This window comes from Nymphalis io, chromosome 12 (assembly GCF_905147045.1).
Source record: "Nymphalis io chromosome 12, ilAglIoxx1.1, whole genome shotgun sequence".
NCBI lineage: Eukaryota > Metazoa > Arthropoda > Insecta > Lepidoptera > Nymphalidae > Nymphalis > Nymphalis io.
The window spans coordinates 3,411,560-3,435,782 of record NC_065899.1 but is presented as its reverse complement, the minus strand read 5'-3'; the positions used below and the strand labels follow the sequence as shown (position 1 = coordinate 3,435,782).

The 24,223-nt window shown below is 31.6% G+C and overlaps 1 protein-coding gene across 1 annotated transcript in view; it reads right to left on the bottom strand.

The window, feature by feature from the left end:
- LOC126772204 (trace amine-associated receptor 8c) overlaps positions 1-21,191 on the bottom strand; it is a 56,803-nt gene extending 35,612 nt beyond the window's left edge. Inside the window, exon 1 of the mRNA XM_050492460.1 lies at positions 20,953-21,191. The gene's annotated coding sequence lies outside the window, so the exon portion shown is untranslated. The remainder of the gene's footprint in view (positions 1-20,952) is intronic.
- Between the last annotated feature and the right edge of the window lie 3,032 nt (positions 21,192-24,223).

Sequence of the window (24,223 nt, the reverse complement as noted above, 5' to 3'; positions counted from 1 at the left end):
AAAAACAGTGGAATTGTGTTAATTTAGTATAATACAAATCAATTAAAAATAATTATATTTTAAGTAACTGACACTCGGGACACGCCCGCGTATAAGAGGGGAGATATTAGTTAGCCGATGTGTTAAGTCAGGGTATGAGCTACCTCTGTTCCAAATTTCCGTTAAGTGTTTGCTTGAAAGAGTAACAAAAATCCATCCATCCTCACAAACGTAATAATATTAGAAGGATATAGCAATGGTTCAGATTAAAAATACGATAATTTGAATACTTTCTAAATAATATTCATAGTATCATAAACATGCTTTTATTCAACAAATGCAAAACACGTTTTACCTTCTTGACTATTTTGTTAAAGTGTTCTTATAAAGGACATAATGGACAATCGGATTTGATAGAAAAGGATCCCGACCACTGTAAAAAGGCACGTAGATACAGTCCCTTGCCCACCGATATTTCAGATATTCAATAGGCTGACCTATTTTAAAGCTGTCTCTGCTGAATTTCGAAGTTGAATAGAATGCTCATACGGAATTCAAATTAAATGGAGTATTTTTATTGAATTCCCATAGGGATTTTCTTTTTTCTCCCTTTGCCTTAATTTTTGAAGGTTAAGGGAGAAAAAAGAAAGCTATTTGCTATTTTAAATTTATATAACAGTAACTGTTACACAAATTGATGTATCATGTTGTGATCAGCAGGGCTATTCTGTAAGAACTCGCTACATTACTCACCCGTGAAATGGCGACAATCAACTTATGGTGATATACTGTTATTGTATGATATAATATATTGATGAGTGTATTCTTGAAATTTTATAATTATTATGGTCAATGTCACATATCACTTCTTGACTCGTTGGTCTAGTGGCTACATGTAATGCGAAAGTCTTGGGTTCAAATCCCAGGTCGGGCCTATACAAAGTTATTCAGTTTTTCTCTCGAAAATTCTCAGTAGCATCCCGGAGATTGAAAGTTGGAAGTGTGTGTACACACCCGTGCCTCGGAGTAAAGCCGTTGGTCCTGCGCTTATACTCTTTCCACTCGTGTCAGATTGCCGTCACATCAGATTATAAGAGTTAGGAAATAGAGAGTGCACATGTGCTTGCGCATACATTTGTGCACTATAATATCTGAGATCTGAGATTGGCCGCCGTGGTCGAAATCGGTCTGGACGACATTAACACTTACTGACATTTCACGACCGATTTAAGCAATGAGGGTTGAGTTTGGTCTTACAGAATAGCCCTACTGCTGTGCTACTCCGTAAGAACTCTCTTCGCACCTCACCTGTGTAAGGTTAAAACCCGCTTATGGTGATACACTATTTTGATGCGTGTATACTTTAAGTATTCTTAACATTTATTATAGTAAATATTGCATAACCCATTATGAAATGTAATAATAATATTTTGCGAATAGTTTCGAATTGAAATAGAATTATTTCATGGTTCTATTGAGAAGATAATTGTAGCCAGGTGGAGGAAAGTTAGGAGAGTACTCATATTTCCACATAAAAAGGTTTATAATATATATCCCCATACTCAAGTGTAAGTGTGCAAATATAACGTAAAGGGAAATTAATTTTATTTTTTATGCCTGTATTGAATGTTGTATAATAAATCCCGATTAGTTCTTTCTATCTCGCTCTTTCTTCTAGCTATGCCAACATCAGATTACAAAACAGCAGATCAATCAGCTATCTTGTTTCAGTCAACTGGAACTTTGTATTCAAAATAGTCAAATTTTATAAGAAAATTGAGATCACTTTATTGTTTCGTTAATAATGGCGTGGCGTCATCATTAATCACTTAGTTGAGTTGACATCTTTGGATTAAATTAATTTTCTTTGTTGTGAAGTATTTTAAGCTTTGTAATTTTCTAAATCATTATAAATTGTCGAATGATTTGCAATTTCTTGATTAAACAAACAACAATGTTCAGAAATATAACTATATGTGGTACCATCAATTCTTTCTCTCATATTTATTATTACTATATTATTTATTCAAACACTGATGTTATCTTAAGTAAAAATTTACGTGTTATAACCACTGGCTTATCTCGGCTCAAAAAGATATGTACCAAAGTTTTACCTCTGTCGATAAAATTCTTTTCTCTTCGAGGGATTACGATGCTAACAAAGTGAAGGAATTAGAGAGGCAAAACTAGCAATACAGTAAAAGGTGAAACTGTTTGCCGTATGGAATCGACTGAATCCAATTCGGTTTGCAAATTTCGAACAGAACAGAGGAGACCAATTTAAAGAGAATAAAGCATGCATATTAAGTTACTTTTATAGGTGAATGTTCTATGTTTACTTATAAAATAACTTGTTTATTTTTACGTATTTGCTTATATATATATAGTAAATTTATGTACAAAAGTTCTCAAGGTATCTTGGTATATTGTGTCGTAATATTTTATTATTTTTGGATAAAGATATTATTAATTGATTGATATCATATATACTATCATTTTTTTGCACAACCGTCATTAAATTAACCAAAGATATAAACATAATATTGCGAAGAAACCCGCAACGCGCTCAAACCGTATTACTTACCTCGAAATGAGAAGAAGCCTTGACTAGTATTCTTTTCCTTTCAAATAATACAAAAATCTTGGTAATATGTCATGTGAAACATGAAACAGGACATTACACTCTGCTTAGAAATAAATTAAAATATTATCAATTACCACGATATTTAAGCATGACACATTGACTGCCTTACACACAAACACAGATTTATCTTTTTCTGGCAAAATTGTTTTAAGATTTGAAAGAGGAAGGCGTCTTATTTTAAACATAGAGGTAAAATATATAACAAATAATTAAAGAATTATTCACATTGAAGCCTTATATAATAATCAACCGCGTGGAATGGTGGCAAGAATGCTAGCAGCATTTCTTTTATTTTTCTTTTATATCCTATAAAAATAGATAAATTAAATGTTGTTTTAAAACTATAAGTTAATCTAAATACATTTTATAAATACGCAAAAATATAAAAAAGATATTAGCCTCTTTGCTCTTTGAAGTCGATTATAAAGACCACTGAACCACAAAGCTCATTACTTTATAAAAGATTCTACTGACAGTGTTTTCTTTTGTCCCAGAGTAGCTTGGCCGTGTCGAGGTTAAAAGAACAGTGGATTAAGGCAGGGTCAGACGAATTTTACATAAAACTATGTAAAATAAAATATATTTATTTGTTTCTAAGCAATCGAGAATACATAGTTTTCATTTTCAATTAATAGACAAACTGTTTCGTATGTTCTTGGTTTTTATTTTATCCAGCACTTCATTTACGTAACTTAATAATCATCATTCAAGCTTCTAACGATATAAGACAAAAAATTATAAGGAGTTAAATATTAAATATAAAAAATAAAAAAATAATTAAACTGTAATTGTCAATAAATTCAAATTAAGAATATGTTATTATAATTATAAAATTACTTAAACATTGTTGTCATAATTAATGTTGATTCTCTGTCTGACTTGTATCAATAACGAACGAAAACAAACAATAAGTTTATATAAATAAACATAATTTAAATGTATGTCTGTGATTTAAAAAAAACTGTCGCTTGCAAAGTTAACATGGCTATTTGCGAGTTACCAAAACCAAAGCTATCATATAGTTTCATTATTATAATATCCTAGGATAATAATAATAATATCCTAGGACATTTTTCACACACGGCCATCTGACCCCAAATTAAGCTTGTACAAAGCTTGTGCTATGGAAACCAGACAACTGATATACTACAAATACTACTTTTCTTTTGTAAATACATACATATATAGATAATTACACCCAGACTCAGGACAAACAGACATGTTCATGCACACAAATGTCTGTCCTGGGTGGGAATCGAACCCACAACCTTCGGCGTGAAAAGGCAAGTATCTACCAACCACGCCAACCGGCTCGTCAAATTATTACATTGATAATATTAAATATAACGGGTTTTAGGTTGCAATTAGACTTCTTAAGTATATTTTTATTTTTTATTTTATTTATTATTACTTTTTAGTTTTCATTTTAAGGCTATTTAGTCTTTAGTTATAAGTTTTAATAAAATTTGAATTACGAACCATCTGCTGGTGAATACCAAGCACCTCCCATACATCGGTGCTTGCACAAAGCCACGAAGTAAATTTCATTTGTGTCAATTATTTCAAATTGCATTAATGTTTTTGGCCGATTTCCGTCACGGTAGAATGCGTGAGCAATTCCGAAGGACCTTATACCCGCTTATGCTTAAAATGGATTAAAATCGAGTTATAAGCATATATATCTTTTCTTCCCTTCTTGAGAGCGCTTTTGCTAGTGGCTTAGTTCTATCAGTAGCAGTGACTTAGGTATTTTATTACTATGGGTCATTGTACATACGCTTAGCAGGAAGGATGACTTTGAGTAACTTTATTCTACGAACTCGGGTTTCAGTACACTTAAAATCAGCCATAATGATAGAATAAATTTTAAATTGATTTAAATACTATATATAACGTCTACGGCGATATGGTAAGGTCCCCCACTCTATCTTTCCGGTTTGCTGGGTAATGTACTATGTGGTATTGCGCTATTGCTGGTTAACGTTATTATGTCTTTAATGATGTCTCTCGTTGATCGGTAGTACCGGAATCATGACCGAATGTTGCAGTACGTTGAGGAGGCAGTAATACTGCTATACTGATACGTTCATGCAGTGAAGGACAATATCAATCAATGGATTTCATCCAGACTGGCATGACGCACTAATCGTTTTATGCGAGAAGTGTCGTTTGTAGTAAACTACACGTCCTTATTAGGGACGCCCCCATAGCTTAGTTTAGGGATATCACAAGTGATATTGTAGCATGTCATAGTAGTAGTTATGTTTCTCTACATGCGTCAACATACTAGCGATAGAAAGTGCAGCCTGCATATATCTCATTTGTGTAGTTTACAATGTGCAAATAATGATCTGGGTTTTGTTCTGGTTTAGGTAATCGACCAATAGGTGCGTTGCTTGCTGTAGACTGACGTTAAGTTTTATATTTACTATGGAGTTATAGATTTAAGTAAAGCTTATAAAAGGTATATAAATAGGATAGGGATGCGTTCAGTTTAGTTATAAGTCTTAGATATAAGTCTTACTTTTAAGTAAGGAACCGCGTTTATAGGTTACAAAATAATAAGATATATTTATATTTTATAAACAATACGGAAATAAGCACATGAGCCTATTGAGGTAGAGCATATGACAAATTATATTTAAGTCCACTTGAGTGGCATCTATGTGATTTACGCAATTGATGCAATATTTATATTATTATATATTATTCCACAATGGTTAGAATTAAAACATATTATTATTATAACGGCGCTCAATGTCAGTGGATATAAACTTAAAGGGTTATTCTTGCATAAGGCCATCTGGCGGTTGTGCACTTAAGCTGGTATGAGAACCAGTGTTTCATTTATATTATTAAAACCTAGGTCTGGTCCCTATAGCTTGGACTTTTCTACAGCTTTGACTGTTCGAACTTTGGACTTTGTTCCTTATTTTTGTTGTGGCTACGGCTACTTTATAAACACCACAGTTAGGACTGTGCTTCCTACTTGACTACTGTCTAGTTTATTGATTTATTGATAAGACTTTCAGTCTTTTAAACACCTCAGCTACGGCTGTGGTACCTAATGGACTTAAGTTCCATTCCATATATTATTAACTACTTGTGGGCGCACTAACTAACAAAATTGTATGTCCCATGATCGAGGAAAGTTCACCGATGCGCGGTCGGAGCCTATAGCTGACGGTGGGTGTGGAGCCAATTCAGCCTCCTACCCCTTTTATATTTTTCTAAATCAGTTAAATATATAAAGATGGGAAGGAGCGACATCCTTCAACTACTCGTAAGAGATGTTAAAGGAAATGGGACCGGGATCTCATTACTAAAATTGTTTACAATTTCAGTCAATTAATTTAAATCAATTAAAATTTTGCTTATATTAATAAATAAAAATAAAAATTATAATAAAAACGTATTAAAAGATAAACATAGTTTTATTTGACTTCTCTTTAGTTTGTTGAACATGTTATCTCTAAAATAACACGGTAATTACGAAAACAACATTATTAAGATCCTAACTAACTAGGCGAAATCACGAGCCAATGTACTATTTAAATAATAAAAATATGAATATTTAATTCTTTTATAATTAAGGTAGGCAGGGTTTAATCACAACTTTAAGACTATTTGGAATCAGTACCAAGCGCGAGAAATATGATGAACTTATACAATAATAATAAGTATTTAAAAAATCTCCTTATAATGATTTTATACAGCTTAAAATCTAAGATTTTTACATATGAATATTATGACCATTTGTAATTCACTGAGGTCGAAAGAACCCTTACATATAAACGGAAAATGTCACGGTCCATTAGGTAAGGACGTACTAATGGAAGCCACCCTGAAGACTCGAAACCACGCTGGATATTATAAATATTCAACATAACGTATAAAATTTTACGTTAACATAACATTTCACGTTATACGATAAACAATGTTTTTAAATCATAAATTCTGACCACGGCTTTTATAAGTAAAAGATACTCTCATTAATTTGGGATGAAATGAATAAAATAATACATAATGATGTATTTTTGGGTTTTCCATCCTATTACAATTAATTAGTGAAACAACATTCGAAAGAATTAAAGATAATTAATGTAGATATTAATAAAAAGATACTTATTTTTAATAAAAAAATTATATCATATAATTATGACCCTTGATCCTTGAGTCTTCTTATATAAGTAAATTGAGACGTTAAATAACACTAGTCACCTTCGTGGTTTCCTTTACGTCTTTATATTCCGATGCGTTATATACGACTGCCTTATTAATATCTTTTTTATCTTTCCATAAATCTTTATATTCTTTCCCTTTATAAAAGTCTTTAGTTTTTTATATTTCTCTAGACGTATATTTAGTTACGATTATTTCTTTAATGCTGTCTCTTTCATTTATCTTTGGTAAGTCTTCTTTTTATCACGGTAGTGTTTTTACGTATCGTCTATGACGTATTCTTGTATTAATTGACGGTTTGTTGATTTCTTCGCAGTAAAATTTTTCCGCTATTAAAATCTTTCTGTTATTTTATAAAGCTCCCTACAAGTTTGTTTAGGTTATTTTTTAATTGCATTAGCTAGGTAGACTGGCAAATCATCATCAATGGTAAGTGATCACCACCGTCTACTATCACTACTGAGTTACAGTGGCTCACAACAATAATAAGTACCTATTGTTGCAGCGGTATATACCACCCACTCATCGGGTGGTATCTACCCAGACGAACTTGCACAAAGCCCTGCCGAGGAGTAAAGATGTCATTACATTGAGTGTTTGGAAAATAGTGCTTTGATAGTTTAACCATAAAGATACTCATAAGCTGCCAACTTCGATTTTTTAGTAAATCAAGACTCACTCATCGTGCCATTAATGTGATTTATCTATAATCTTATATTATGAGCGGCTCTCATAGTAATTAGCTTTTATCTACTCAAGGTCGTTATAATATAATATTATTTTCTATCTCATTTGCTATGGATATGTAAATAAAATATAATAGACAATTAATAGAAGTTTGGTTACAATTCCCTCATCAAGTTCAACAACAGCACAACTAAAGGTTCTTGAATTCTATTTAAAAAAAAAGTGTAATTTCAATTATATGGTAAAATTGAGATTTTCATCCTCGTCATCCCTCTAAAGAAAAATATAAGTCAAAAGAATAAAAATATTAGTGGCCCTACGTTAATAAGCGTTTAGGTAAACACCGATGTATCTCTTCCCGTCTTCATTGATTTTACATTCGAAAGAAGAAAACACAGCAGTGTTTGATTAATCACTTCCTAAGCAACATTTATAGATACATAGCTGTATATGTTTTTCATTTTAATGTCACTATGGTTATTCTGGTAATTCCTTAATTGTGTAATAAATTAGTAATGGTGTCTTGACTTAGATAATCTTGTTACTAGCTCTTAAAACTAAGGCTTCGTAAGCTAATTGGCTGTTTATTACAGTAAAATACATTAAATAATATTCTATTTGGGATATGGATCATTACTTCTTAAAATTATGAACAAACACTTATATATTAGTACTAATGGTAACTTCTGCAAGCCTGTCTGAGTGGGTACCTGCCCCTTATCAATTATTCCACCACCCAACAGCGATACTTTTACTACTCTTATTACCCAGTAATTACACAAAACAAATAGCAAATCTGTGTGACACGCCATTATCTACTACTGCATCTCCTTCTCTCTAGCTATACGAAGCGATACGAAGATTGAGCGATTAGTATAAAAAATAAAGCCGTTTGCGTTATGCAGGGTATTTTATATCAATTAACGGTTTCATCCATGTTTCTATATTAAATAGGCCGAGATGGCCAAGTGATTAGAACGCATAAATCTTAACCAATAATCGTGGGTTCAAACCCGGGCGAGCACCACGGAATTTTCATGTGCTTAATTTGTATTTATAATTCATCTCGTGCTTGACGGTGAACATAAACATCGTGAGGAAACAGTAATTTCACTAAAATTCTGCCACATGTGTGGTGGAATAATCTCCAAAACTTCTCCTCAAAAATAGGAGGAGGCTTTAGCCCAGCAATATATAGGGATATTTAGGCTGTTACTACTACTACTTCTATATCGAATAGTTACATTTTATTAGTATATGCATATACACAAAATATAATAGTGGTATGAGTATGGAAAAATATTATATTATTTAAATTAAATACATAGCTTTAAAAAAAATAAGTTAAGCCCCGAGCTAATGAAATAAAGTAATTGTTTATATAAATTAAACACAAATTCTTCCTGAAAAACATAATATCTTCTTATAAAAAGCAACTACTTATATACTTACCACATAAAATTACTTAACAAAGCAATTTACAGTAAATTAATATAATAAAATAAATATTAAAACACGTACACATTATTTTACAATTTAACTTATAATTTAAAAATATATATTTATCTTTTTAATTCTACAATTAAGATCAAGTAATTAGTTCAGCTAAATTTAACAAACAACCGATCCAGTTGCTGTGACAAGGGGATAAGCAAGTCATTCAATTTGTCGTACACTGGTTTTCCCCTGTCGCGTAACACGTAACAAATCACGATTTAAGAACTGAACTTTTTTACGGCAATCGTACTGTCCCCTGGAAATAATCTCTAAATATTAGTTTTTATATTTTCGATGTTATTTTAAAGAAATAAAAAAGATTTATAGCCAAACATACATGATGGTATCTCAAAAATAACTGAAACTTTTACAATTAGAATTTAAAAAGAAATATTAACTATTGTGTTTTAATATACTAGGTATTTTAATAAATCAACTTTTCATGAAATTGAAACTGTAGATAGATTAAAAATAAATAGCAAAGTTCTGAAGAGAAAAGTAAAGAAAATCCCGAGGTACAGCTTTTTTTCTTTGCAGATACAAAGCAATCGAGACGATCTCCCTTAACAAGAGCCGCTAAAAATAGAACAAGTGGACGGAAGGCGTGAAGTTTTGTCTTAATACTCAACCTTTTCAGGGTCAATGCGTCATTAAACCAACTGAATATATTCAGAATCATATAAAATTTACAGTCATGTGACATACAATCTTATCTTACAAATATAAACGAACTAGCTGTTCCGAATAGTTTCACCCACATTAAACGGTACTGCTCAGCCTGGTAAATGTTACTGGTTGTAGATTGATGTTATAAAGTCTATAAACTCATTCAATAAATGTGTTGTACGTAGTTTTTTTTAAATCGAACTAGTAAATCCTAAGTTTAGAGTATTGGACAAGTAAATAAATAAATAACAAATATAGACATTAGCGATGTAAAAAATATTAATTTGAATGTTTCAAACATGTTTTACTTTCTTAAGGTTATTTCCAAAATGTTTTGAAATAACGGTTAGAACTGATTACTTAAAGCTCGTTAATAGGTACAACAAAATTATCAGAGAAGAAAACTATAGTACCTCTACGGAGGAACGGGAATTTAAACATTCTTAACTTCCAAAATTCACGTCCAATTCCTTCCAATTCACGAGATTGGCGAACCCTATTGAAACTATCTTGACTGATAAACTAAATATTTTTTTATTGACCCGACCCCCGGGATTCAAGCCCAGGAATCTGACATCTGGATTCTCATAAGCCATAAGTTCTACAAAGCGTTACAGATCTCATTTAGAGTCAGGGCAAAGTTTAACTCCTTTAACATATAGCAGACAATTTCATTACAAGAACTTGACCCAAACATGAAGACTTTCTGTCTCTGTTAATTATCCCTTGAAACTATCAAAACTCTGTAGCAATAGAATTATCAATACATAAATAAGAAGTCCCCAGAGAATGCCTACCTTTCTGAAAATGACATAGATCGCTATTGAACACATTGTATCGGAGTATTTATAATTATAAAATTAATTAAACTTTCATTTCGAATAAATTATCAATCCAAAGGTTGCGAACTCTAGCCAACTTTTTTCATGCATCAGACATTTAAAAAAAGTTGAAGTCACAGAACTTCTAGCGTATAAATAAGAGAAATCAGTAAATTAAAAAGAATATACAAATAAAAACGGTTTCATTAATAGAAAAACAAATATTTTTCATATTGTTATAACATGCCACGTATGCACAAGTGAGAAGAGAGCGGCGGAGAAGGGCGTGACGGCATATGAGAGCGTCATGCCGTTTACACTGAATTAGAATCGGTTTTATCTCCAAGGCGCGCCAATGGATTTTACATAAAAAAGGTGTATTAATATCCAAAGTTAGTATTTTTTTTAATAATAATCAAATGGTAATTGACACTTTGAGATACATATTGAGTATACTGTTGCCGCTTTGATTTCGAAGTTAGCAATACAACTAAAAAGTAAAAAAAGAAAGCATTGGCGCTAGTGAGTGGAATTGCGGTGAACTTTTCTTGATACGATCGAGGGTATTGTGATCAACCTTTATGCTTATCTTAGAATGATATAATTTGAACTAATACTAACTGTTTAATTTCGAGAACAAACGTATTCGTAATGCCAATTTATAACGATAAACTGGAACATTATTTATTAACATCATGAATTAAAATATATTAAATGAATTGCTGGTGATGCCAATGTTTACATGCATTACATTCATGTTTCGATTATATTCATTTATTTTTTCCAAATAATCAATGTAGTTACCACACTTATACGCCATACAGTACTAATTTAAATAAAAGACCAATTTTATTTTTCAAAACAAAAAATATATTTATAATAGTAAAAAAAGAAGTTTCGTTATAAAAATAAACAGGTTTTGCCGACATCTTTCTTAAAAAACAAATTCATTATAGATTATAAAACGTAAAGATAAAAATTTAATATTCTAGCTATATTAACTAACCTCGTTGGCCGCGTCGACCCCGCCGACGTGCCGCAGCTCGGCCTAATTGTCGGCATTTACCTTGTCGGCTAAATCGCTGTAATTTGCAAGACTACCGACGCGTAGGCACTCCTGTTTTAAAACTCAATTTTGCTTGTCATTTATTTTCGAAAAACAGATTAAAAAGCAATATAAAGCTTTTATTAAAAACGTCGAAAGGTAGAGAAGTAAATACGACCTAACAATAAGAACTTGTGGGCCATATCGATACTTTGTATAAACTGAAAATTGCACCTACAACTTGGTCAGTAATAAGTAGTACAGTTGACAACCATACTTATACGTATTATATAACGCATACAAACAAAATTGTTTTAACATATTACGAACAGCATGAGGTCGATGCTTGACATTTAATTTTTTTTCTTACAGAAGGATATTTCTGATATTGCCAAATGGGCTGTCAGTAATAAGATTACATTGTATCCTTGAGTACACAATAATACGAAATATTGCCGTTTGGCATTTGAATTTAATGCATGAAAATTTAACTTATTAGATCTTTTTGTTAATAATATTTTGATCGATTAGTTTCTCTGAAGCAAGTGAATATAAAATAATATAAAGTATCTATACTACATAAATGAGGAGACTTTTGTTTTTTATAATGCCTAACTGACTACTAAACCAATACACATAAAAGTTATATCAGAATATGCAGGGCGTTTTGGATATGGTTTTAGTATATAATATAAGTAGATGTGCATCATCTTCAAGACTAATGACGTGACAAGAGTCAATCTCATGTTCTCGTTACATATACAAGGGAACGTTAAACATGACAGATGATATGATGCTGTCGACCAAATAGTAAAGCAGTAATAATGCCTCAATAGTTCATTATTATACGGAGTGCTTACTGGTGGTAGAGCTTTGTGCAAGCTCATCTGGGTAGGTACCACCCACTCATCAGATATCCTACCGCAAAACAGCAGTACTTTATATTGTTGTGTTCCGGTTTGAAGGGTGAGTGAGCCAGTGTAATTACAGGCACAAGAGACATAACATCTTAATTCCCAAGATTGGTGGCGCATTGGCGATGTAAGCGATGATTAACATTTCTTACAATGCCAATGTATATGGGCGTAGGTGACCACTTACCATTAGGTGACCCATATGCTCGTCCGCCTTCCTATTCTATAAAAAAAGTGTTTTGAATGTTATGCCAAATATAATTTTAAGTTTACTTTTTATTAATAGAATATTAGTTGACTGCCTCGTTGGTCTAGTGGCTTGATGTAAGGCCGCAGATCCGGAGGTCCTGGGTTCAACTCCCAGGTCGGGCCAATAAAAAGTTACTGGGTTTTTCTGTCAGAAAATTCCCATCAATATAGCATCCCCGGGGTTTGGAAGTTGGAAGTGTATAAACCCCGTGCCTCGGAAAGCACGTAAAGCCGTTAGTCCTGCGCCTGAACTCTTTCCGGTCGTATCTGATTGCCGTCCTATCGGATTATGAGAGTGAGGGAAGAGCGAGTGCACCTGTGTTTGCACACACACTTGTGCACTATAATATCTCCTGCGCAGTTGGCTAAACTCTCTTGAGATTGGCCGCCGTGGCCGAAATCGGTCTGGAGGACGTTATTATTATTATTAATAGATGGCGCTAGAATGTAAAATACATTACATCGCGCTTAAACTATTTATTTTTGTAAGGACTTAATTAGGCTTGGTCTATTTAAAATGTGAAAACAATCAAACTATCTGACCAGCAATAGATATTCGTTGGTTTTATTGTAAAATGAGTACAATATTACCGAGTAACTCTCTTTTTCAAAAAGGCAACGCTAGTATTATTTTCATATTTTGACATGATAAGGGAAAACTATGATAACATAACGCTTGTCTGTATTTTAGTTTCTTTATACTTGTACTATAACTATTATTGTACTAAATCACCTAGTATAAACCAATGTACCTTCAAAGGTGAATCCAACCTGGATTTGGAGATTGGAACTAATATTTAGACATATGCCAATATTATTTTATATGTTAAGTACAAAAGTACACAACTCTAACGAAAACAAAAATATTTTTCATATAGATTACAAGCATTTATTTGTCAGCATAATATTGTTCAAATAGAAGCTTACACAAAACGGAAACATAATAGGCCGTAAATCATATACTAGAAAAATATTTAGCTTAGAGATACGAAATATTTGGATACTTTTTCATAAACCGTCAAAGGTTTGCTTTAGATATTTCAAGTCACATTGTCTTTTTTGTATGATAATAAAAAATATTGTAATAAGTAAAAGTATTACTTTTTCAGCGTAGTACATTAATTTATTATTCGCTTGTCATTATTATATTTGGGGTTAGTTTACAATAAAAATAAGTAAAATTACTTCTTGTTACGTCACTCTGACGTAAGGGTTCTTCTACTTTTAAAGAGAAGGTTTGGAGCTCATTCCACCACGCAACTTTAATGCGGGTTGACAGATACTCATGTACAATAATATCATTCAAGGTTTTCCTTAGCTCAAAGTAATAGTTATGTGTTTTCAATTCATTCAAAAAAAAAGTATATAAGCGTCCATTCATAATTTATTTTCCAATAAAAAGCATAGCGCGTGTTAGACCAGAGGACAGACACTTGAATGTATGGGTCTAGTTGCCGCATGCTATAAATTTTCTTTATGGAATGATCCAGGCTTCAGAGCCGGACGGCGCCGTGGGTTACGAGCCCCTCGTAGTTCATCGCGTTACTTTACGGGAATATACAAAAATATTACATCTATTTTATGTGGACATCGAAAATTTTTACACCTGAAATCGCCTTGCTTATATATTAATCTAATGGTTATTATTAGTTTGAATACGATAATCTCAAGATCTAATCCAAATTGAAAAATATTATTTGTATTAAATAGTCCATATATTGAAAAAAATGTTTATAGATTATATAACGCTACGACCAAAGAAGGGCTAGCAGTAACGCTTAAACGCGCGGAGCAGCTAGTCTTGATAAAACCACAAACACGTAGAGCTCAAGTTTTTAGTCTTTAGACAAGTAATAAAACGTTTCACCGTTAAGAATATCAAATATGCATACAAAACAAACTTTAGATCCTGACAACGGTGTCCATGATAATATTATCCTATATAGCGCATTCGCTCGGAATTGTTTGAAGATGTTACTGATCGACCATCAGCTGTTCTAAAGTCACACAGGATATATTACTGTGTACAAAAGTGTGCGCAAACATAAGCGCAATCTCTATTCTCACTCTCATAATTCGATTGGACGGCAAATCCGACAGAACCGGAAAGATTTCAGGCGAAGCACGAACTGTTTTTCATGATTTTCAAAGCAGGGTGAATAATTATAAGTTTCTTTCTCACATCAGTAATTTGACGTTCGGAAAAGGGGACAAAGCTTTGTGTAACTTAACAACCACTATACCTACAATGTTATTAGTAAAGTATTACGTTTAATGATTTCAATCCTAATAACAGTTCTGTCGCAATTTTCTTGCTTTTTATGCAAAGAGAGATTTTCTTAGCAAACTTGAAATCATCACAAGCCACCGTTGATATTATTTTATTTGTTTTGTGAATGTATGAATATAAAATCAGAGTTATTACTGGTGAGATGAAATATAGAAGAACATTTTTCAAGCATAAAATATATTTTTAGTTAAATATTCCATTCCTCATATCGTTATGTTCTTAAAGTAATACAACTTTGACTTTTCTTTAAGTATTATTCATTATTTTTTAATGAATGCAAAGAAGGTGTTTGACCCTTTATTTCATTTGAGAAATATATCAATTACGATTTTCTTGTTAGTTTCAAATTCAATTTAATCTTGTCACATAATTGAAAAATTTAACAAGTGATTATAATAGCCAACTTGAATAAAAAAGGAAAGATAGAAATTTATCATTATTTAAAATGAATTCTCGTATTTTTTTTATATATTATAAATTATATCTGTATCACATTATTATTCCATGTCGCACCTTAACCGAATTCCATACTCGTAAGCGGAAAGAAAATCAAATCATCCAACTCCATTTTACTCTCTGAAATAACCCCGAGAACCACTTTGTTCAGTAAAACACTGAGTACAGAAATTCTTCCAAAATATTACTTTTTTATTGTTCTTGTTCAAGAGATATTAAGGACGTTAAACTTGCTCAAATCCCAAATAAAATTCCCTGGTGATTATCTAGAGCGTTACGATGAACATTTTATTTGTCAAGATAATATATCTCCAAAAATAATGGGTACTATAATTTATGAAGAATAAATAGTATTCCAGTTCATACAAAAATTTCTTAAAAGTATATAAGTATAATAAATAATGCTACTTGTACAAATTAAAAAGACAATCATGAAATGACTAAGATTACAATGTCCAAACAATGAATAAAAATTAATACAGGCCTTCAATTGTTAAAATATTATTATTATCATTTAATACTTGATTGCACAACATATAAATAACAGATAACATAAGAGTAACAGAGAGCAACAAATCAAACAACAATTGGTGCGCGAAGGCGGTCTTATCGCTTATAGCGATATCTCACAGTTAACCTTTGGTGAAAAACTACACATACCTACATCCCGATAATACACCTACAAATATTATATATATATATATATATATATATATATATATATATAATATTTATAGAGTATAAAATTATCTATGTATAATTATAAACTACATACTATTTCATATATACATACAAAGTAGTAACTTCCATGAGATTATACCTCTAGTATGTGTAGATACGAAAACTGCCGTTAAAGCAGTATAAAGAACAGATGGTTCAAATAATAGAAGGCATTTTAACCGAATATTAAAATCATTATATATATCGTGATCGTCGCGGTAGCGGTTGCATGCGTAAGCGATTCCGTGGCGCTCCTCGTTATGACGGAAAGGGTACCGCTGGTTTTTTAGTGGGTATTCCGTTGTTCGGGTCGCACTCGGCGCCTCGAACATCGGCGAGCCCCACATACCCCCCCACTGTTCCCGTGGGGGAAACGCGTAATGCGTTTTTCCAGCGTAAATATATATCCTGATAAGCATAAATGGAAAAAATCCTGAATAAGATGTACATATGTGCATCCACAGGACAGGAGCTGTGTGGTGGAATTGACTCCGAATCAATTCTCTTAAAAATGAAAGGAACTTGGCAACAATGCATTTAAACATTGACACGTCATTTTTAATAAAACACAACAACATCATATGTTGTTGACTTAATATAAATATAGTCAATGTTTAAATAGTACATATCAAGTCAGGCTTGCGCAATCCCCTATTATCGGCAGTTATAAAGATTAAAACATTTATATGAGTTCTAACAGTCTATTTCTGAAGCCTATCTATATTTATAAAGTTTAATTACATTAATAATATACCTACGTATACTTTATACGTATAATAAAACTGCGACGAGGTCGTATGTAGAGGACATTATTGTATGAAATAACTCAACACATCACTGCTTATTATTCTGGTACTCACTTTAAAACGTTCCTAGGAGTATAATAGTCGATTTTGTTTAACATTCATAAAATATTTTTGTTTGCATACATTTATGAAACAAATTTGTTTACATCGTTTTCTTTATTTTAACATCATATTTGATCCGCTTTTTTAATAATTTTTTATAGCACTACAAGACATCAGGCGTAAGACCAACGGCTTTCCTGGGCACGGGAGTATAAACACTTCCATCGGATACTGGGTCGGGCCAGCCCGGGCTTTAAATCTAGGACTTCAAATTAAGTTGCCTTTAAAGCTAGTCACTACACTGAAGTGGTAGTCATTTATGCTTGTATAATACTCAATTATGTAATACACTAAGTAATAAAACTACTACTTCTACGTTCCTTGTTTCAACAAAGGCTTTCACTGTTGATACTGAATATCGCTTTCGCGATCTAATTTCCAATATCACTAAATACCAATTTATATTCTAATTCACAAATAAAAATAAACTCAATTCTTCACACTATGAAAAGTGGAAAGTGTTGTTTATCGAATATCGTTTCTCTCGAATAATATTGTTTCGACTTACATTCAACGTCTTATTTCCTTTCATATTTCCATCTTTACGAATACATATTATTCGAAATCAATTGGGTAAACATGACTTTATATATTATAGTATATTTTCAATATGTAATAATTTACCTATATAACAATATTCACTTGTGTATTACAATCACGACTCCTAGTCAGACAAAGTCAAGTATATTTGACTAAACAATCGGTCGCAAGACCAATAAAACATGCATTTTTCTTTTACAGACTTGTATATTTTTTCTTATTGAGTTTTATTTTCGTATTTATATTTTATGGCTCTGCTAAAAACATAAATAGTTTATTAATAATAACTTGTTTCCAGTGAATTTCTTCACAATGTTTACGCTAAGGAGGTTCGATCAAAATAAACCGAGACTTGGTCAGCACCCAAAAAGATAACCTTAACCTAATAATATCCTCGGTTCTAAAGTTATCCCAGTTTTTATTAAAAATATATTTGCAGTTTATAAGCTGCATACAAAAAGGCGTTCGTTTGAAAATTATTACATCATCATATTACAAATATTTCCAGTTTATTTTCAAAGTTCTCCTGATAAGCATTTCGATCGATAGTCTTAATCAAATTTATGACTAATCTTTAGCCAACAATTTTTTGATCTATTTCTTTGTTTATTTCATTCAAAAATACTTACGACTGTTTTTTGCAACTTGCATATTTTATATAACATATACATATGTACATACTTCGATATAATTTTAATTTGTTAGTATCTCTATACCAAAGCATGTTGAGTCGGTACATTATCGTAGCTTAAAATATAGCAGGCATGTTCTCTAACGCATGTCAGGCTTACAAAGTGGATGCTGTGAGTATTTCGGACAACTTCCCTTCATCTTACATTAATTTATAATTTATAGTACCATGTACAAAAACAATGTGATAAATTCCATAAAACTACCATAAATAATTAAACTTCAAACTAATATTATGAGTTTAAATGTGGAGGTAGCCCTGTTTTTGTTGCCTTATAACGACTAAGCCACCATCCGATCTCATTGATATTTGACATAGAGCGTCAGACCTGAATAAGGAAAAGCATATAAATTACGAGATTTACAGGAAAAATAAAGTTGAAGCGGATGGAGTCACGGAAAACTAATAGTACTAAATATGGTAATCAGTTTACGATAACAGAATAATTCTTTCGTTAAATGGCTTGGGCATGATTAGAAAATGTAAAAATAAAGCTTCGTAAATACTTATTTCTTTTAAGATGGATTGGCTAACATAATGAACAGAAAGTAAATAGAAACATTTATTTATAATGTTGGGTTTCAATGTCAATTTTCAAAATATTTTTTAAAAATATTTTGAAAATTGAAAATTTTATAAATAAGTAATCAAATATATAATCGATGGGCAATTTAAACTCTCCACTCATGGAGAAGGCGTTGAGCTTACTTCACAACGCTACTCCTTTGAGGGTCGGTGGACATACATATTTCAGAATTTCAGAAGTATACTGGTATTTATGTCTGGTGGTGAGGAATTACAGACTTGCTCAGATTTCGAAACCGTGATCTTCGATTATAGTATCATGTGCATTACGCCATTTCGGTTTGAAATCTACAATAAAAAATAATGTTAAATATTAAATTTATAAATAGCACATTAAAAAGAAATTTGACTTTGATATTTATAATAAAAATAGTCATTTTATCTTAGTGATTTTTACAAGCCTGTCTAGATATATACCACCCACTCAATTGAATTTCCATATAGTGCTTATTGAGAAAATATCCCAAAACAAAGTGTACGATCATTAAAAACTCAAAACTTTTTGTATCAGAAAATGGCAAAGCAACTTGTCTGAGAAAGCAATATTGGTGGCAATTAAGTCTTTGAGTGAACATTCTATAACTCAAGGTGTAAATGTAATTTGTTTTATCTTGTTATTTGTTTATTATTGTATCGATGTCTAGCCATTTCTTCAAAGGCTTTATTTACTTTATTATTTCGGAAATAAATCACTTTACTGAACCTTTCAACTAAAGTGCCATGAGCTGAAGAAAAGTTAAACCAATTATACGGCTACAGGAGAAATATAATACGGAATTGTGGAAGTAACGAAGCTGAAAATTGGCTGATATTTAGAGTATTTTATTTTATTAAAAGTAATGAATTTCCCTTTGTAATAGATAAAAAAATATCACTTAAAACAATTATAACTATAATTTCTGTTTCGTTCGTATTTTTGAATATTTTCATAAGCCACAATTTGAGTCTTTTTTATAGAATAGGAAGGCGAACGAGCATATGGGCCACCTGATAGTAAGTACGTAAGTAAATACCAACGCCCATAGACATTGGCATTGTAAGAAATGTTAACCATCGCTTACATCATCAATGCGCCACCAACCTTGGGAACTAAGATGTTATGTCCCTTGTGCCTGTAATTACACTGGCTCACTCACCCTTCAAACCGGAACACAACAATACCAAGTATTACTGTTTCGCGGTAGAATATCTGACGAGTGGATGGTACTTACCCAGACGAGCTTGCACGAAGCTCTACCACCAGTAAATTCAGTCAGTAATTATTTGTTTAAATTATTTTTTAATTTTCTATTATTTTTAATCACCCGTTAATTGTTGGATTAAAAATTAAAACTACATATTACTTTTAACACTATACTCCCTTGACACTACTTTAACTTCGATACTGATACTTTATATACTAGTAGGTTTTAGGAGTAAGTATTTTTTAATCTGTAAATAATAAGACACTAAATCTGGGAGACCTCACAAATCGATATCTACTAACGTCACGTATCACCTAAATTCGAAAAAATTATACCATCCTTAGACATATTTCATTTTTCCTCAATGATCCAACCAATTGTTCTATTTAGGTTTAAAAAATAAATCAAATTCATAACGTAAAGCTTTAGGCTAAATTATTGAAAAAAATATGTGTTTAAAAGAAAAATTCAAAATATCTAGTTTTTGCTGTATTAGTACAAAGGTAGCATTTTTTTTCAAAATTAATTCGTCATCAAAACGCAGTAACCCTTTTCACGCCTATATACATCGTTTGTGTAATTTTAGTATAAACAAAAGTGAAGAGCGTTGACAAAGGGTACGGCTTTAAACCAAGTAAAGCCAAGATAGTCAAATTTTCATATTAATTTATCTAAATTAGAAGAGCAGCTTGTATAATTTAATTTACCTTAAAGATGATTATTATAATTGAATCACTTTGTGACTTCAAGAAAAAATAATAAAAAAATTAAATTCTCTTAAAAGCAAATTTATCAACAAACATTGTGGATTGAAATATAATAAACACGGTATAATCGAAAAGATTGAAAATTTTGAAATGAATCAATTCAATCAAAACAAGTATTACCACTTACCCTGATCTGTCAATTCTGTCAACAGTCATCGCAATTTAGCACAATTCACTCAAAATCCTAAAGATAAAAAGTTATGATACTATTATAACAAATTTACAAAAAAAATTTTACAGAAACAGCACAGTCCAAGAACACTATATGAATTGAATTCGAAACTTAATCAAAGAAAATGTTTATAGCGTTTAGCGTACTAGTATGAAAAGGGGATTGAATTTAGTTCATCGCGCACGTCCTTTCACGGCAACTGCTGTAACAGAACTGAAATAGAATTGAAGTTGCAAGTTGGTGAAACATTTTACGCTTCCAGGGGATTAATTCGTGCCAAGATAAAACAAGTACTAACTGGAAATCACGTTTAAAACCTCAACCTGCTTTTTACTTTACATTTAGTTGTATAAAAATTACAAATTCCAAATAACGTCGACATACTCTTAAAGTAATATGAATAATGAATTTCGCAATTGGAGAGAATTGGAATAATTTTCTACTATGTTTAGGATCATTTGTTTAAACTTAACTTATAAAAGATAAATTATACTTTAAAATTGCTACTATATTAGCCATTTAACTAGTTCTGAAACTTAACTAACTTGGTTGGTCTTTATTTATTTATTTTATTAAATAGGAAGCCAATGCTGTATATAATTTTGTTTCTTATTCTGGAGTACAATCTTAAATAACTTAATTATAAAAATTGCATACCTCACTTATAGGATAACTTAACATGCGTATGCGAATTAAACGTCAGGTATTAAGAAAAAGTAAACATTTTCTCTTGAGGAGAAGTGAAATAAAGTAAACAGCCTGTTAATGTCGCGCTGCTGGGCTAAGACCTCCTCTCTTCTTGAGTACAAGGCTTCGAGCTTATTCTACCTCGCTGCTCCAATGCGGTTGGGTTACATACAAGTGTCCTCACGATATTTTCCCTTACCGTCGAGCACAAGATGAATTATAAACACAAATTAAGTACATCAAAATTAATCGGTGCTCAAGCCGAACCCGCGAACATAGGTCTTTCCGCGAACCTTCTAATCACTAAGCCAAATTGATTCTCTTGGATAGAAGGTTAGAGTATATTACACCATGTAGAAAAAATCACCCGATATATACTATGATAGATTTCCTCAAGAATTTTTCCTTCACCACCGAGCACCAAATGTAATAAAAAATAAAATAAAACTAATAAAAATAAAACTAGCTTGCCCGGGTTTGAATCAACAATTTTTGGTACAGATTTAAAAAGTATCAATAATAAACCTTACGCCGGATATTTGTTTACACGTACGAAATTTTAGATTTAAAAGGGTAATAGCTAATTCAAAGAGGCTATAATATAAACCAGGGAATTAAAAAATGAGGTACAATCACAGCGCCTCGTATTTTTACAAAATAGATAAATAGTAGTTTTTTAAAAAATAAAATAAATGACCCAAATTATTGCACTTTCATTTTATGGGTCCCATAAAAATAAAGTTGGAATCAAACAATCACATTGAGGCTGTTCGAAAGGGAGACCGATCGGAGTTGAAAGCTTGCCAAGTCATAACATACGAGATGTAATTTATATACTTATGTTGTTAAGTTCGACTTATAATGGTTCAGTAATCAACATTTCCTTAAAATTGGGTTAATTAAGTTTCGTTAAATCAATCAATCAACATATTAATACTTTACGCTTTTAGACTTAACATTCAGTTACTTTTAAGTTACTCATATACGTAACACCTTCTCAATAATTATTATTTATCACCTGCAGAATTATAATATTTTTATAGAATAGGTAAGTGGACGAGTATATGGGCCATGGGATGGTAAATGATCACCAACGCCCATAGATATTGGCATTGTTAGTACTGTTAACCATTGTAACATGAGTTTATTCGCAGATGACTTAAAATTGATGCGTGTTATTAAGGACGTGAGGGATCAGAATCTTCTGCAGGAGGACCTTAACAGATTGACTGAATGGTGTAGTAGGAACAAAATGTATCTTAACATTGAGAAATGTGTCCATATAAAATTTACGCGTAAAAATAATATTTTTCCATCCAAATATTATATAGATGGAAGTGAATTGTTTGAAACTAATAGTATTAGAGACCTCGGTGTCATCATGGATAGTCGTCTTAGTTTTATCCCCCACATCGATCGAAGTTTAGAATTAGCAAACGGATCTCTTGGTTTTGTTATGCGCTGCACTAAACACTTCAAGAAAACTGAAACCGTTTTTATGGTCTTTAACAGTCTTGTGCGTAGTAAACTAGAATACTGTAATAACATCTGGTCACCTTATAAAAAAATTCATATCACAAGGATTGAAAATATTCAAAAGCGTTTCTTGCGGCAAATATCATTTAGATTTAAACTAAACCTTAAAGATTATAATGAGAGGTTAAACTACTTTAGCGTTTGCAGTCTTGAAAACAGAAGAAAAATCTTATCATTGATGTTTCTTTACAAACTTTTAAACAACAAAATTGATTGTCCAGATCTCTTGAATAGATTTTTATTTCGAATCCCATCAAGAGTTCCTCATTATCCTTCTAAACTATTTCAAGTTGCAACGTATAGGACTCATTTAGGTAAAAACTCACCAATACCCAGAACGGCGACGTTATATAATAACACTTCTAAAGAAATAAATGATTTAGACATATGCATATGACTGGTGGTAGGGCTTTGTGCAAGCTCGTCTGGGTAGGTACCACCCACTCATCAGATATTCTACCGCAAAACAGCAATACTTGATATTGTTGTGTTCCGGTTTGAAGGGTGAGTGAGCCAGTGTAATTACAGGCACAAGGGACATAAAATCTTAGTTCCCAAGGTTGGTGGCGCATTGGCTATAAGCGATGGTTGACATTTCTTACAATGCCAATGTCTAAGAGCGTTTGGTGACCACTTACCATCAGGTGGCCCATATGCTCGTCCACCTTCCTATTCTATAAAAAAAAAAAAAAAATGCCACGACAAGTTGGTACAATTTAGGCAAAAAATTTTGGCCTTTTTAAAATAACACATTAATAATGCATGCACTATTGAAATTATAATTTAAATTAAACTTGGATCTGTTTGTCATGAATTAATTAATGATATTTTTTATAGACATTTATGAATATTCATATATGTACATATAATATATATTTTCTTCTTGATTAATTTTAGTATTACACATAATGCATTTTTTTTTAAATAACTATAATAAAATAAAATATTTTTTTAAATTTAATTTTGTGATATTTTAAAACTTTGTGTTATATTGAAATGTTAA